Source organism: Oncorhynchus nerka, linkage group LG24, assembly GCF_034236695.1.
Source record: "Oncorhynchus nerka isolate Pitt River linkage group LG24, Oner_Uvic_2.0, whole genome shotgun sequence".
Taxonomy (NCBI): domain Eukaryota; kingdom Metazoa; phylum Chordata; class Actinopteri; order Salmoniformes; family Salmonidae; genus Oncorhynchus; species Oncorhynchus nerka.
Window position 1 is genome coordinate 96,761,845 of NC_088419.1, and position 17,731 is coordinate 96,779,575.

At 41.5% G+C, this 17,731-nt stretch overlaps 1 pseudogene; it reads left to right on the forward strand.

Moving 5' to 3' along the window:
- Window positions 1–7,332, forward strand: part of LOC115122769 (tumor protein p63-regulated gene 1-like protein) — an 88,868-nt pseudogene extending 81,536 nt beyond the window's left edge.
- The last annotated feature ends 10,399 nt before the right edge of the window (window positions 7,333–17,731 follow it).

Here is a 17,731-nt window from a genome sequence, read left to right on the forward strand (position 1 = left end):
GGAGTACAGGGGTAGGTGGGGAGGTACATGGGGACATACAGGGGGGAGGTACATACAGGGGAGTAGGGGTAGGTGGGGAGGTGTGGGGACATACAGGGGGAGGTGTACAGGGGACATACAGGGGAGGTGGGGAGTAGGGGGAGGTGTGGGGACATAGGGGTAGGTGGGGAGGTGTACAGGGACATAGGGGTAGGTGGGGAGGTGTACAGGTTACATACATACAGGGGTAGGTGGGGAGGTGTAGGGAGTAGGGGTAGGTGGGGAGGTGTAGGTTACATAGGGGTAGGTGGGGAGGTACATACAGGGAGTAGGGGTAGGTGGGGAGGTACATACATACAGGGAGTAGGGGTAGGTGGGGAGGTGTAGGGACATACAGGGTAGGTGGGGGAGTTACATACATACAGGTTACATACATACAGGGGACATACAGGTAGGTGGGGAGGTGTACAGGGAGTAGGTTACATACATACAGGTAGGTGGGGAGGTACATAGGTGGGGAGGTGTACAGGTTACATACATAGGTTACGTACAGGTTACATACATACAGGTTACGTACAGGGGTACAGGTGGGGAGGTGTAGGTTTACATAGTAGGGGTAGGTGGGGAGGTGTTACATACATACAGGGGAGTAGGGGTAGGTGGGAGGTGTAGGGAGTAGGGGTAGGTGGGGACATGTGGGGAGTAGGGGTAGGTGGGGAGGATGGATGATAATTGATGATAATTCTGTTCAGTTTACATACATAGGACACATGAAGAGTTACATACATACAGCTTCCTGTGTATGAGTACAGGTTACATACATAGGGGAGGTACATGGGGAGTAGGGGTAGGTGGGGAGGTGTAGGGAGTAGGGGTACAGGTGGGGACATGTACAGGGACATAGGGGTAGGTGGGGAGGTGTACAGGGAGTAGGGGTAGGTGGGGAGGTGTAGGGAGTACAGGGTAGGTGGGGAGGTGTGGGGACATACAGGGTAGGTGGGGAGGTACATACATACAGGTTACATACAGGTGGGGAGGTGTTACATAGGGGGAGGTGGGGAGGTGGGGAGTAGGGGTACAGGTGGGGAGGTGTGGGGACATACAGGTTAGGTGGGGAGGTGTACAGGTTACATACAGGGGGAGGTTGGGGAGGTACATGGGAGTAGGGGTTACATACATACAGGTGGGGACATACAGGTTACATACATACAGGGGAGTGTGGGGAGTACAGGGGAGGTGGGTTACATACATACAGGGGGAGGTGGGGACATACAGGGGGGAGGTGTTACATACATACAGGTTACATACATACAGTACAGGGAGGTGTGGGGACATAGGGGGAGGTGTACAGGGACATACAGGGGGAGGTGTACATAGGGGGAGGTGTGGGGACATACAGGTGGGGAGGTGTACATACATACAGGTGGGGAGGTGTGGTTACATACATAGGGAGTAGGGGTAGGTGGGGAGGTGTGGGGACATACAGGGGTAGGTGGGGAGGTGGGTAGGTGGGGAGGTGTACAGGTTACATACATACAGGTTACATAGTAAGGGTAGGAGACCCATACATACAGGTTACATACATGTTACATACATACAGGTTACATACAGGTTACATACATACAGGTTACATACATGTTACATACATACAGGTTACATACAGGTTACATACATACAGGTTACATACAGGTTACATACATGTTACATACATACAGGTTACATACAGGTTACATACATACAGGTTACATACAGGTTACATACATGTTACATACATACAGGTTACATACAGGTTACATACATGTTACATACATACAGGTTACATACAGGTTACATACATACAGGTTACATACATGTTACATACATACAGGTTACATACAGGTTACATACATACAGGTTACATACATGTTACATACATACAGGTTACATACAGGTTACATACATACAGGTTACATACAGGTTACATACATGTTACATACATACAGGTTACATACAGGTTACATACATACAGGTTACATACAGGTTACATACAGGTTACATACATACAGGTTACATACAGGTTACATACATACAGGTTACATACATACAGGTTACATACAGGTTACATACAGGTTACATACAGGTTACATACAGGTTACATACAGGTTACATACATACAGGTTACATACATACAGGTTACATACATACAGGTTACATACATACAGGTTACATACAGGTTACATACATACAGGTTACATACATACAGGTTACATACATACAGGTTACATACATACAGGTTTACATACAGGTTACATACAGGTTACATACATACAGGTTACATACATACAGGTTACATACAGGTTACATACATACAGGTTACATACATACAGGTTACATACATACAGGGTTACAGGTTACATACATACAGGTTACAGGTTACATACATACAGGTTTACATACAGGTTACATACAGGTTACATACATACAGGTTACATACATACAGGTTTACATACATACAGGTTACATACATACAGGTTACATACATACAGGTTACATACAGGTTACATACATACAGGTTACATACATACAGGTTACATACAGGTTACATACAGGTTACATACAGGTTACATACATACAGGTTACATACAGGTTACATACATACAGGTTACATACATACAGGTTACATACAGGTTACATACAGGTTACATACAGGTTACATACATACAGGTTACATACAGGTTACATACATACAGGTTACATACAGGTTACATGTTACATACATACAGGTTACATACATACAGGTTACATACAGGTTACATACATACAGGTTTACATGTTACATACAGGTTACATACAGGTTACATACAGGTTACATACATACAGGTTTACATACATACAGGTTACATACAGGTTACATACATACAGGTTACATACATACAGTTACATACAGGTTACATACATACAGGTTACATACATACATGTTACATACATACAGGTTTACATACATACAGGTTGTTACAGGTTACATACATACAGGTTACATACATGTTACATACAGGTTACATACATACAGGTTACATACATACATACATGTTACATACATACAGGTTACATACAGGTTACATACAGGTTACAGGTTACATACAGGTTACATACATACAGGTTACATACAGGTTACATACATACAGGTTACATACATACAGGTTACATACAGGTTACATACAGGTTACATACAGGTTACATACAGGTTACATACATACAGGTTACATACATACAGGTTACATACAGGTTACATACATACAGGTTTACATACAGGGTTACATACATACAGGTTACATACATACAGGTTACATACATACATACAGGTTTACATACATACAGGTTACATACATACAGGTTACATACATACAGGTTACATACAGGTTACATACATACAGGTTACATACAGGTTACATACATACAGGTTACATACATACAGGTTACATACATACAGGTTACATACATACAGGTTACATACATACAGGTTACATACATACAGGTTACATACATACAGGTTACATACAGGTTACATACATACAGGTTACATACATACAGGTTACATACATACAGGTTACATACATACAGGTTACATACATACAGGTTACATACATACAGGTTACATACAGGTTACATACATACAGGTTACATACATACAGGTTACATACAGGTTACATACATACAGGTTACATACAGGTTACATACAGGTTACATACATACAGGTTACATACATACAGGTTACATACATACAGGTTACATACATACAGGTTACATACATACAGGTTACAGGTTACATACAGGTTACATACATACAGGTTACAGGTTACATACAGGTTACATACATACAGGTTACATACATACAGGTACATACAGGTTACATACATACAGGTTACATACATACAGGTTACATACATACAGGTTACATACATACAGGTTACATACATACAGGTTACATACATACAGGTTACATACATACAGGTTACATACATACAGGTTACATACATACAGGTTACATACATACAGGTTACATACATACAGGTTACATACATACAGGTTACATACATACAGGTTACATACATACAGGTTACATACATACAGGTTACATACATACAGGTTACATACAGGTTACATACATACAGGTTACATACAGGTTACATACATACAGGTTACATACATACAGGTTACATACATACAGGTTACATACATACAGGTTACATACATACAGGTTACATACAGGTTACATACAGGTTACATACATACAGGTTACATACAGGTTACATACATACAGGTTACATACATACAGGTTTACATACAGGTTACATACATACATACAGGTTACATACATACAGGTTACATACATACAGGTTACATACATACAGGTTACATTACAGGTTACATACAGGTTACATACAGGTTACATACATACAGGTTACATACATACAGGTTACATACAGGTTACATACAGGTTACATACATACAGGTTACATACAGGTTACATACAGGTTACATACATACAGGTTACATACATACAGGTTACATACAGGTTACATACATACAGGTTACATACAGGTTACATACATACAGGTTACATACATACAGGTTACATACAGGTTACATACATACAGGTTACATACATACAGGTTACATACAGGTTACATACATACAGGTTACATACAGGTTACATACAGGTTACATACATACAGGTTACATACAGGTTACATACATACAGGTTACATACATACAGGTTACATACATACAGGTTACATACAGGTTACATACATACATGTTACATACATACAGGTTACATACATACAGGTTACATACATACAGGTTACATACATACATGTTACATACATACAGGTTACATACATACAGGTTCTCTGTGTGTTTTCAGGGTGTGACTGTCATTCTGGTGTGTTTTCAGGAGAGGGTGTGACTGTCATTCTGTTCCTCTGTGTGTTTTCAGGAGAGGGTGTGACTGTCATTCTGTTCCTCTGTGTGTTTTCAGGAGAGGGTGTGACTGTCATTCTGTTCCTCTGTGTGTTTTCAGGAGAGGGTGTGACTGTCATTCTGTTCCTCTGTGTGTTTTCAGGAAAGGGTGTGACTGTCATTCTGTTCCTCTGTGTGTTTTCAGGAGAGAATTCTGGGGAGGGTGTGACTGTCATTCTGTTCCTCTGTGTGTTTTCTGGGACTCTGTGTGTTTTCTAGGGTGGAACCATTCTGTTCCTCTGTGTGTTTTCAGGAAAGGGTGTGAACCCTGTGTGTTTTCAGGAGAGAAGGGGAGGGTGTGCGTGTGTTCTGGGACCGGCAGACTACCCATTCAGCACCTTTACCTACCACCCTGTCAGGAACATAGACCACAGGTTCACTGCTCTCTGTGAGGTGAGCTTTGTGATGTGTACCATCCTGCCACCCTACCATATTACATCCTACCATATTACATCCTACCATCTTACATCCTACCATATTACATCCTACCATCTTACATCCTACCACCTTACATCCTACCATATTACATCCTACCATCTTACATCCTACCACCCTACCATCTTACATCCTACCATCTTACACCCTACCATCTTATATCCTACCATATTACATCCTACCATCTTACATCCTACCATATTACATCCTACCATATTACATCCTACCATCTTACATCCTACCATCTTACATCCTACCATATTACATCCTACCATATTACATCCTACATCTTACATCCTCTTACATCCTACCATATTACATCCTACCATCTTACATCCTACCATATTACATCCTACCATCTTACATCCTACCACCCTACCATATTACACCCTACCATCTTACATCCTACCATATTACATCCTACCATCTTACATCCTACCATCTTTCATCCTACCATCTTACATCCTACCATCTTACATCCTACCATATTACATCCTACCATCTTACATCCTACCATATTACATCCTACCATCTTACATCCTACCATATCACATCCTACCATCTTACATCCTACCATATTACATCCTACCATCTTACATCCTACCACCCTACCATATTACATCCTACCATCTTACATCCTACCACCCTACCATATTACACCCTACCATCTTACATCCTACCACCCTACCATCTTACATCCTACCATCTTACAGCCTACCATCTTACATCCTACCATCTTACATCCTACCATATTACATCCTACCTCCCTACCACCACACCATCTTACATCCTACCACCCTACCTCCCTACCACCATACCATCTTACATCCTACCACCCTACCATCTTACACCCTACCATCCTACCTCCCTACCACCATACCATCTTACATCCTACCATCTTACATCCTACCACCCTACCATCTTTTGTTTCCTCTTCCTCTCCTCTCCCTCCTCTCTTCTCTCTCTCTCCTTCCTCTCTCTCCCTCCTCTCTCTCTCTCTCTCTCTCCTTCCTCTCTCTCCCCTCTCTCTCCCTCTCTCTCTCCTTCCTCTCTCTCTCCTCCTCTCTCCCTCCTCTCTTCCTCCTCTCTTCCTCTCTCTCTCCCTCTCCTCTCTCCCTCCTCTCTTCCTCTCTCTCCCTCCTCTCCCCCTCCTCTTCCTCTCTCTCTCCCTCATCTTTTCCTCTCTGTCCCTCCTCTCTCTCCCTCCTCTCTTACTTTGTCTCTTCCTCTATCTCTCCCTCCCTCCCTTTCTCAGATCCAGAGTTTCCGTGAGCAGCTGATGGAGTCAGCCCAGAAGGCCCACCTAAAGATGCCCGTCCCTGGCAAGGCCAATGGGGTCCTGGTGCTGAACCAGCCCCTGCTCATCGAGACCTACGTGGGTCTCATGTCCTATATCGGTAACCAGAACAAACTGGGGTACAGTCTGGCACGGGGAAACATTGGGTTTTAAACTAGGATTTGGCTTTGTGCTTTTCAATGTACAATACTACTTCATTACTTACCCTATTTTACAGTTGTGGCCGAGTTACAGATTTGAAGTAATATTGTATATTTTTTTTGTGTACATCTGGTTTTAAAAGCTCTAGTGAGACATTTTTAAATATACATTTGTACTTGATTTGCTTCTGAACACTTTTTTTTTACATTTATTTTGTCAGATTTACAGATTTGAAGTAGTATTGTCTATTTTGTATTTAATAGTTCACAGCATGGAAGAAGGACGTGTTTTTACCCTCATTTCAAATGTGATTTAGAGGTGATTTGTTGGTTGGTTTCCTTGGCTTGTTCAACCGTATGTAGTTCTCTATAATTATGATTACCTACAGGACTAAGGGATAGTCTACTGTAATTTCATACTCAAATTACCATTGCCAAATTGTTCCTGCCATCACAGTCAATAAAGATTTCACATTACCATCCGTGACTGTACATACTGATTTTACAATCCTCTAACTGAGTCACTGAATGTACAAACAGACATTTCACCAGGCTTACGAGTGGCACCAGCGGTCTCAGGCACTGCATCTCAGTGCTAGAGGCGTAACTACATACCCTGGTTCAATTCCTGGCTGTATCACAACCTGCCGTGATTGGGAGTCCCAGCGTCGTCTGGGTTTGGCCGGTGTAGGCCGTCCTTGTAAAGTAACGTCGTGAGTGGTGATTATGGTGCATTGTTTAGCTAGCTAGCTAGCTAGCTACATGTCTTTTAACAAAAGACTCCGCGATGCAAGTAAACATTTCGGGTGCGTTCCGTAAATGGCCGTCGACTCCGATTTCAGAGCACTCTCGTCTGAGTGCAGAATAACTGATGAATTTACAAACGCTCTGTGTCAGTAAACGGATAACTGGATACCATGGAAACAGCCTAAGCATCTCTGCTAGGGTAAAATGGTCAGGGTTTGTGTCACACTTAGTTTTCTATGTTTTATGTGTTAGCTTGGTCAGACCAGGGTGTGACGAGGGTGGGTATGTGTGTTTTGTCCTGTCTAGGGTTTTTTGTATATCTATGGGTTTATTGTATGTCTAGGTAAATGTAGGTCTATGGTGGCCTGAATTGGTTCCCATTCAGAGGCAGCTGTTTATCGTCGTCTCTGATTGGGGATCCTATTTAGGTTGCCATTTTTCCATTTTGGTTTTGTGGGTTATTGTCAATGTGTAGTTGCATGGCAGCACTAGTTGTTTCTAGCTTTACGTTAGTTTGTTTAAGCGGTCTTCGTTTTAATAAAAGTAGAATGTATTCCAGTCACGCTGTGCCTTGGTATCCTCGTTACGATGAATGTGACAGTTTGGGGGGAGCTAAAGCTTTAGAGGGAACGATGCTGAACGAGTGTAAAGAAAGAAGAGCTCTCCAGTAGGTACCCAAAACATTTAAAGGCCATTTTCTCAAAAGTGGGGTTAGAAGTTTATCAACTTTCAAAGCAGAATTACTTTCCCAATGTTCCTCAAATGCAGTGTATGATATACCATTTTGTAGCTGGTCAGGGTTTGTGTCACCCCTGACCTGAGTTATCTATGTTTTATGGGTGTGACGAGGGTTGTATGTGTGTTTTGTCCTGTCTAGTGTCTGATATACTATTTTGTAGCTCTGTGTCCCTGCTTTTATCCAATATAATAGTCAAATGTTGCTTCATAAGACAGACTCAAGGCGGTCGGTCACATATATGTCTCTCTTCTCTATTTAACCTAACCCTAAACTTAACCCCTAACCCATGTCTCTATTCTCTATTTAACCTAACCCTAAACTTAACCCCTAACCCATGTCTCTCTATTTAACCTAACCCTAAACTTAACCCCTAACCTATGTCTCTATTCTCTATTTAACCTAACCCTAAACTTAACCCCTAACCCATGTCTCTCTATTCTCTATTTAACCTAACCCTAAACTTAACCCCTAACCTATGTCTCTATTCTCTATTTAACCTAACCCTAAACTTAACCCCTAACCCATGTCTCTCTATTTAACCTAACCCTAAACTTAACCCCTAACCTATGTCTCTCTATTTAACCTAACCCTAAACTTAACCCCTAACCCATGTCTCTATTCTCTATTTAACCTAACCCTAAACTTAACCCCTAACCCATGTCTCTCTATTCTCTATTTAACCTAACCCTAAACTTAACCCCTAACCCATGTCTCTCTATTTAACCTAACCCTAAACTTAACCCCTAACCCATGTCTCTCTATTCTCTATTTAACCTAACCCTAAACTTAACCCCTAACCCATGTCTCTCTATTTAACCTAACCCTAAACTTAACCCCTAACCCATTTCTCTATTTAACCTAACCCTAAACTTAACCCCTAACCCATGTCTCTATTCTCTATTTAACCTAACCCTAAACTTAACCCCTAACCTATGTCTCTCTATTTAACCTAACCCTAAACTTAACCCCTAACCCATGTCTCTCTATTTAACCTAACCCTAAACTTAACCCCTAACCCATGTCTCTATTCTCTATTTAACCTAACCCTAAACTTAACCCCTAACCCATGTCTCTATTCTCTATTTAACCTAACCCTAAACTTAACCCCTAACCTATGTCTCTCTATTTAACCTAACCCTAAACTTAACCCCTAACCTATGTCTCTCTATTTAACCTAACCCTAAACTTAACCCCTAACCTATGTCTCTCTATTTAACCTAACCCTAAACTTAACCCCTAACCCATGTCTCTCTATTTAACCTAACCCTAAACTTAACCCCTAACCTATGTCTCTCTATTCTCTATTTAACCTAACCCTAAACTTAACCCCTAACCCATGTCTCTATTCTCTATTTAACCTAACCCTAAACTTAAACCCTAACCTTAATCTCTCTATTTATGAGTGGGATTCTTGGGAACTGATTTCCTAAATAAAAATCCTGGTGATTTTACACATAAACAATAAAAAGGTCAAATGAAAACTTGTAGACGTAGAGAATAGGGATCCCATTTGGGATGTAAACTTCTTTCTGCTCAGAGATCCTCATTCTGTGTCTTACAGACTCACTGTGTTTGGCATCTCTCTGCTAGGTTTATAGTGTATTATCACAGTGAGCAAAGCAAGGGACATTTCCACTGATTTGTATGTGTAACATGTAACCTGCTGTCATGCTTGTATCTATAACACTGGGCCCTAACAATCACCACCAACTATCTAGGTCCAATAAGGGAATCAGAAGTGACAGGTGCAAGAGAGAGGCAGTGAAAAGAGAGCAGTTTTTAACCCAAACTCAGTCCTGGGGACCCAAAGGGTGCACGTTTTGGTTGTTGCCCTCTTGCACTACACAGCTGATTCAGATAACCAAAACGTGATGATGAGTTCATTATTTGAATCAGCTGTGTAGTGCAAAACAAAAACAAAAAACGTGCACACATACACAGAAAATATCTAGGTCCAATAGGGGAGAGGCGTTGTGCCGTGAGGTGTTGCTTTATCTGTTTTTTGAAACCAGGCTTGCTGTTTATTTGAGCTGCAGTAATGGCTCTGTACTTTGCCCTCGGAATGTATTCGGACCCCTTAACGTTTTCCACATTTTGGTTACAGTTTTATTTTAAAATGGATTAAATGTATTTTTTTCCCTCATCAATCTTCAGACAATACCCCATAATGACAAGTTAAAACAGGTTTTTGTTGATTTATAAAATATAAAAAAACGTGTATATCACGTTTACATAAGTATTCAGACCCTTTACTCAGTACTTTGTTGAAGAACCTTTGGCAGTGATTACAGCCTAGAGTCTTCTTGGGTATGATGCTACAAGCTTGGCTTACCTGTATTTGGGGAGTTTCTCCCATTCTTCTCTGCAGATCCTCTCAAGCTCTGTCAGGTTGTTTGGGGAGTGTTGCAGCACAGATATTTTCAGGTCTCTCCAGAGATACTTGATTGGGTTCAAGCCCGGGCTCTGGCTGGGCCACTCAAGGACATTCAGAGACTTGTCTCGAAGACAATCCTGAGTGGTCATGGCTGTGTGTTTAGTGTCGTTGTCCTTTTGGAAGGTGAACCTTCGCCCCAGTCTGAGGTCCTGACCGCTCTGGAGCAGGTTTTCATCAAGGATCTCTCTGTACTTTATTCCGTTCATCTATGCCTTAATCCTGACTAGTCTCCCAGTCCCTGCCGCTGAAAAACATCCCCACAGCATGATGCTTGCTAACAACTAAAAACCTGTTTTTGCTCTGTCGTTATGGGGTATTGTGATGTCGTTATGGGGTATTGTGATGTCGTTATGGGGTATTGTGATGTCATTATGGGGTATTGTGATGTCGTTATGGGGTATTGTGATGTCGTTATGGGGTATTGTGATGTCGTTATGGGGTATTGTGATGGTTATGGAGTATTGTGATGGGGTGTCGTTATGGAGTATTGTGATGTCGTTATGGGTATTGTGATGTCGTTATGGGGTATTGTGATGTTATGGGGTATTGTGATTGTATGTATTTGTCGTTATGAGGGTTATGGGGTAAAAACAAACAATTGAATCCATTTTAGAATAAGACCGTTATGGGGTATTGTGATGTCGTTATGGGGTATTGTATGTATTTGGTGAGGGAAAAAAACAAACAATTGAATCCATTTTAGAATAAGACCGTAACGTAACAAAATGTAAAAGAAGTCAAGGGGTCTGAATACTGTTTTGATGCCCACAAGGACACATACTATCCTAACCCTAACCCTAACACTAACCCAATTACCATTCAAAATCCTTATTTTCCATAGCTCTTTAACCTATCCCTTAACCCCTAACCCTTAACCGAACCTTAACCCTTAACCTTAACCCTGAACCCTTAACCTAACCTTAACACCTAACCCTAACCTGAATCCCTAATCTTAACCCCTAACCTTAACCCCTAAACCTAACCCTTAACCTCTCACCCTAACCCTAACCTTAACCCCTACACCTAACCCTTAACCTAACCCCTAAACGTAACCCCTAACCTTAACCCCTAAACCTAACCCTAGCCTTAACCCTAACCTTAACCCTAACCTTAACCCCTAAACCTAACCCTAACCTTAACCCATAACCTCTAACCCTAACCCCTAACCTTAACCCCTAAACCTAACGCTTAACCTAACCCCTAAACTTAACCCCTAACCTTAACCCTAACCCTTAACCCTAACCTTAACCCTAAACCTAACCTTAACCCTAACCTTAAGCGCTAGCCCTTCAGTTGATCCAGAAGTCTTCACAAGGGCAGTAAAACTAGGAACGTTTGGACAAGTGGGGACATATTGCCGGTCTCCACAATAAATAAAAAGGTTATTGGCTGAGAGCCGAGCACATAAAGCACTGTAGTTAGTTAGAGCCCTCCAGACGTATTTCACCGGGCAGGGTTTCACAACGACATTAAAAACTGACTTAGTGCTTTATATTGTTGTTTCGCAAGAGGAACATTAAAATAAGATGTCATTCAGAGTTACACTGCATCATGGCTTGAGAAGTCCTTGAATCTTGTTTGTTTATTATTGGACACAATACTGTAGCTAAAGTTTAGAAGCCTATAGTCCATCTTACATACCTGAATGACTGTTTACCTACCTGAATGACTGTTTACCTACCTGAATGACTGTTTACCTACCTGAATGACTGTTTACGTCCCTGAATGACTGTTTACCTACCTGAATGACTGTTTACCTACCTGAATGACTGTTTACCCACCTGAATGACTGTTTACATACCTGAATGACTGTTTACGTCCCTGAATGACTGTTTACCTACCTGAATGACTGTTTACCTACCTGAATGACTGTTTACCTACCTGAATGACTACGTACCTGAATGACTGTTTACATCCCTGAATGACTGTTTACGTCCCTGACGTCCCTGAATGACTGTTTACGTCCCTGAATGACGTCCCTGAATGACTGTTTACGTCCCTGAATGACTGTTTACGTCCCTGAATGACTGTTTACGTCCCTGAATGACTGTTTACCTACCTGCATTACTGTTTACCCACCTGAATGACTGTTTACCTACCTGAATGACTGTTTTTATACCTGAATGACTGTTTACCCACCTGAATGACTGTTTTTATACCTGAATGACTGTTTACGTCCCTGAATGACTGTTTATATACCTGAATGACTGTTTATATACCTGAATGACTGTTTTTATACCTGAATGACTGTTTACGTCCCTGAATGACTGTTTATATACCTGAATGACTGTTTATATACCTGAATGACTGTTTTTATACCTGAATGACTGTTCGGTGATGGGTTATTGTAATGTCTCATGTCATCATCTTTCGCTATAATAAAGGTCATCGCTGAGGTGTTTTTCTGTGCTGGTTTCTTAAGGAGACCATAATTGCCTGTTTTTATCATCATGTTGTGAAGGTGTGTTTTTATGGCCCTGAAATTACCTCCACACCACAGGGAGGCGCCGTGGGGCAAAACATATATGATTTCATGGATCTTTGGCATAGAAAGTGCAGAATACTCATAATATTTCTATCACTGTGGTGTAGAGCTCTGTTCATTTTAATTTCAAATCATGAACAAAGGAGTAGTTCTCAATTTTATTTAACCTTTTATTTAACTAGGCAAGTCGGTTAATAACAAATTCTTATTTTACGATGACAGCCTACGCCAGGCCAAACCCTACCCTAACCCGGATGATGCTGGGCCAATTGTGCGCAACCCTATGGGACTCCCGATTTACTTCCGGTTGTGATACGGATCGAACCAGGGTCTGTAGTGACACCTCGAGATTTGTAAGCTTCCATTTATCTATCTAAGCTGCATCTACAGTGTAGATGATGGTACATTAGGTCACTATCTAAAAGTGACTACAATTACATGTTTTTCTCCATTTCAGTCTCTTCTCCCTCTCTCTCTCAATCTCTCTCCCCTCCTCCTTCTCTCTCTCTCTTTCTCTCTCTCTCTCTTCGTCCTTCCTTCCGTCCTTCTCTCTCTCCCCTCATCCATCCTTCCTTCCTCTCTCTCTCTCTCCCCTCATCCTTCCTTCCTCTCTCTCTCTCTCTCTGTCTCTCTGTCTCACTCTCTCTCCCCTCATCCTTCCTTCCTCTCTCTCTCTCTCTGTCTCTGTCTCTCGCTCTCGCTCTCTCTCCCCCTCATCCTTCCTTCCTTCCTTCCTTCTGTCTCTCCCCTCATCCTTCTCTCTCTCTCTTTCTCTCTCTCCCCTCATCCTTTCTTCTCTCTCTCTTTCGATCTCTCTCTCTCTCTCTCGCTCTTCTCTCCTGTTTTCATAATAAACAACTAAGTGTTTTTTATAAAGCCTTCTTTGAGTTTTCTTGACGATATGTGATTCGCTCCAAGCTAAGATATTCATTATTTTTGCAACATAAAAAACCCATTGAAACTAAAGGAATGGGAGCGTCCTTAGATGTTCATCTCATGGCATTAGATGTATTCATGTTGAATTTTTTCTAGTGTATTAACTGATTACAGCATATCGTCATGGAACCAGGACATCAGGTTTTATGTGTAATTAAACAGTAACCTCGTCAGGTTTTATGTGTAATTAAACAGTAACCTCGTCAAGCTAAGATATTAAACAGTAATTATTTTTGTCAGGTTTTATGTAATTAAACAACATCAGGTTTTATAATTAAAAACCCAGGTTTATTGTAATTAAACAGTAAAAGGAATGTGTAATTAAACAGTAACCTCATCAGGATGTTCATCTCATCAGGTTGTATGGTAATTAAACAGTAATTAGGTTGTATGTGTAATTAAACAGTAACCTCACTGTTGAATATGTGTAATTAAACAGTAACCTCATCAATGTGTAATTAAACAGTAACCTCATCAGGTTGTATGTGTAATTAAACAGTAACCTCATCAGGTTGTATGTGTAATTAAACAGTAACCTCATCAGGTTGTATGTGTAATTAAACAGTAACCTCATCAGGTTGTATGTGTAATTAAACAGTAACCTCATCAGGTTGTATGTGTAATTAAACAGTAACCTCATCAGGTTTTATGTGTAATTAAACAGTAACCTCGTCAGGTTGTATGTGTAATTAAACAGTAACCTCATCAGGTTGTAGGTTTTATGTGTAATTAAACAGTAACATCAGGTTTTATGTGTAATTAAACAGTAACCTCATCAGGTTTTATGTGTAATTAAACAGTAACCTCATCAGGTTTTATGTGTAATTAAACAGTAACCTCATCAGGTTTTATGTGTAATTAAACAGTAACCTCGTCAGGTTTTATGTGTAATTAAACAGTAACCTCATCAGGTTTTATGTGTAATTAAACAGTAACCTCGTCAGGTTGTATGTGTAATTAAACAGTAACCTCGTCAGGTTGTATGTGTAATTAAACAGTAACCTCGTCAGGTTGTATGTGTAATTAAACAGTAACCTCGTCAGGTTGTATGTGTAATTAAACAGTAATCAGGTATTGTATAAACAGTAACCTGTAATTAAACAGTAACAGGTTGTATGTGTAATTAAACAGTAACCATCAGGTTGTATGTGTAATTAAACAGTAACCAGGTTGTATGTGTAATTAAACAGTAACCTCGTCAGGTTGTATGTGTAATTAAACAGTAACCTCGTCAGGTTGTATGTGTAATTAAACAGTAACCTCGTCAGGTTGTATGTGTAATTAAACAGTAACCTCGTCAGGTTGTGTAATTAGCTGTCTGGGTTTAGAAAGGTAGAATTGTTTTTTTATTTTTTTTATTTCACCTTTATTTAACCAGGTAGGCTAGTTGAGAACACCTTTATTTAACCAGGTAGGTTAGTTGAGAACACCTTTATTTAACCAGGTAGGTTAGTTGAGAACACCTTTATTTAACCAGGTAGGCCATAGGCCAGTTGCTAGTTGAGAAACCTTTATTTAACCAGGTAGGCCAAGTTCTCATTTGCAACTGCCAGTTGAGAACACCTTTATTTAACCTGGCCAAGATAAAGCATAGCAGTGTGAACAGACAACACAGAGTTACACATGGAATAAACAAATTAACAAGTCAATAACACAGTAGGAAAAAAAAGGGGGGGAGTCTATATACAATGTGTGCAAAAGGCAGGAGGAGGTAGGCGATTAATGACAATTTAGCAGATTAACACTGGAGTGATAAATGATCAGATGGTCATGTACAGGTAGAGATATTGGTGTGCAAAAGAGCAGAAGAGTAAATAAATAAATAAAAAACAGTATAAAAACAGTATAAAAACAGTATGGGAATGAGGTAGGTGAAAATGGGTGGGCTATTTACCAATAGACTATGTACAGCTGCAGTGATCGGTTAGCTGCTCAGATAGCTGATGTTTGAAGTTGGTGAGGAGATAAAAGTCTCCAACTTCAGCGATTTTGCAATTGTTCCAGTCACAGGCAGCAGAGTACTGGAACGAAAGGCGGCCGAATGAGGTGTTGGCTTTAGGGATGATCAGTGAGATACACAGTGAGATACACCTGCTGGAGCGCGTGCTACGGATGGGTGTTGCCATCGTGACCAGTGAACTGAGATAAGGCGGAGCTTTACCTAGCATGCACTTGTAGATGACCTGGAGCCAGTGGGTCTGGCGACGAATATGTAGCGAGGGCCAGCCGACTAGAGCATACAAGTCGCAGTGGTGGGTGGTATAAGGTGCTTTAGTGACAAAACGGATGGCACTGTGATAGACTGCATCCAGTTTGCTGAGTAGAGTGTTGGAAGCCATTTTGTAGATGACATCGCCGAAGTCGAGGATCGGTAGGATAGTCAGTTTTACTAGGGTAAGCTTGGCGGCGTGAGTGAAGGAGGCTTTGTTGCGGAATAGAAAGCCGACTCTTGATCTGATCTTCGATTGGAGATGTTTGATATGAGTTTGGAAGGAGAGTTTGCAGTCTAGCCAGACACCTAGGTACTTATAGATGTCCACATATTCAAGGTCGGAACCATCCAGGGTGGTGATGCTAGTCGGGCATGCGGGTGCAGGCAGCGATCGGTTGAAAAGCATGCATTTGGTTTTACTAGCGTTTAAGAGCAGTTGGAGGCCACGGAAGGAGTGTTGTATGGCATTGAAGCTCGATTGGAGGTTAGATAGCACAGTGTCCAATGACGGGCCGAAAGTATATAGAATGGTGTCGTCTGCGTAGAGGTGGATCAGGGAATCGCCCGCAGCAAGAGCAACATCATTGATATATACAGAGAAAAGAGTCAGCCCGAGAATTGAACCCTGTGGCACCCCCATAGAGACTGCCAGAGGACCAGACAGCATGCCCTCCGATTTGACACACTGAACTCTGTCTGCAAAGTAATTGGTGAACCAGGCAAGGCAGTCATCCGAAAAACCGAGGCTACTGAGTCTGCCGATAAGAATATGGTGATTGACAGAGTCGAAAGCCTTGGCAAGGTCGATGAAGACGGCTGCACAGTACTGTCTTTTATCGATGGCGGTTATGATATCGTTTAGTACCTTGAGTGTGGCTGAGGTGCACCCGTGACCGGCTCGGAAACCAGATTGCACAGCGGAGAAGGTACGGTGGGATTCGAGATGGTCAGTGACCTGTTTGTTGACTTGGCTTTCGAAGACCTTAGATAGGCAGGGCAGGATGGATATAGGTCTGTAACAGTTTGGGTCCAGGGTGTCTCCACCTTTGAAGAGGGGGATGACTGCGGCAGCTTTCCAATCCTTGGGGATCTCGGACGATATGAAAGAGGTTGAACAGGCTGGTAATAGGGGTTGCGACAATGGCGGCGGATAGTTTCAGAAATAGAGGGTCCAGATTGTCAAGCCCAGCTGATTTGTACGGGTCCAGGTTTTGGAGCTCTTTCAGAACATCTGCTATCTGGATTTGGGTAAAGGAGAACCTGGAGAGGCTTGGGCGAGGAGCTGCGGGGGGGGCGGAGCTGTTGGCCGAGGTTGGAGTAGCCAGG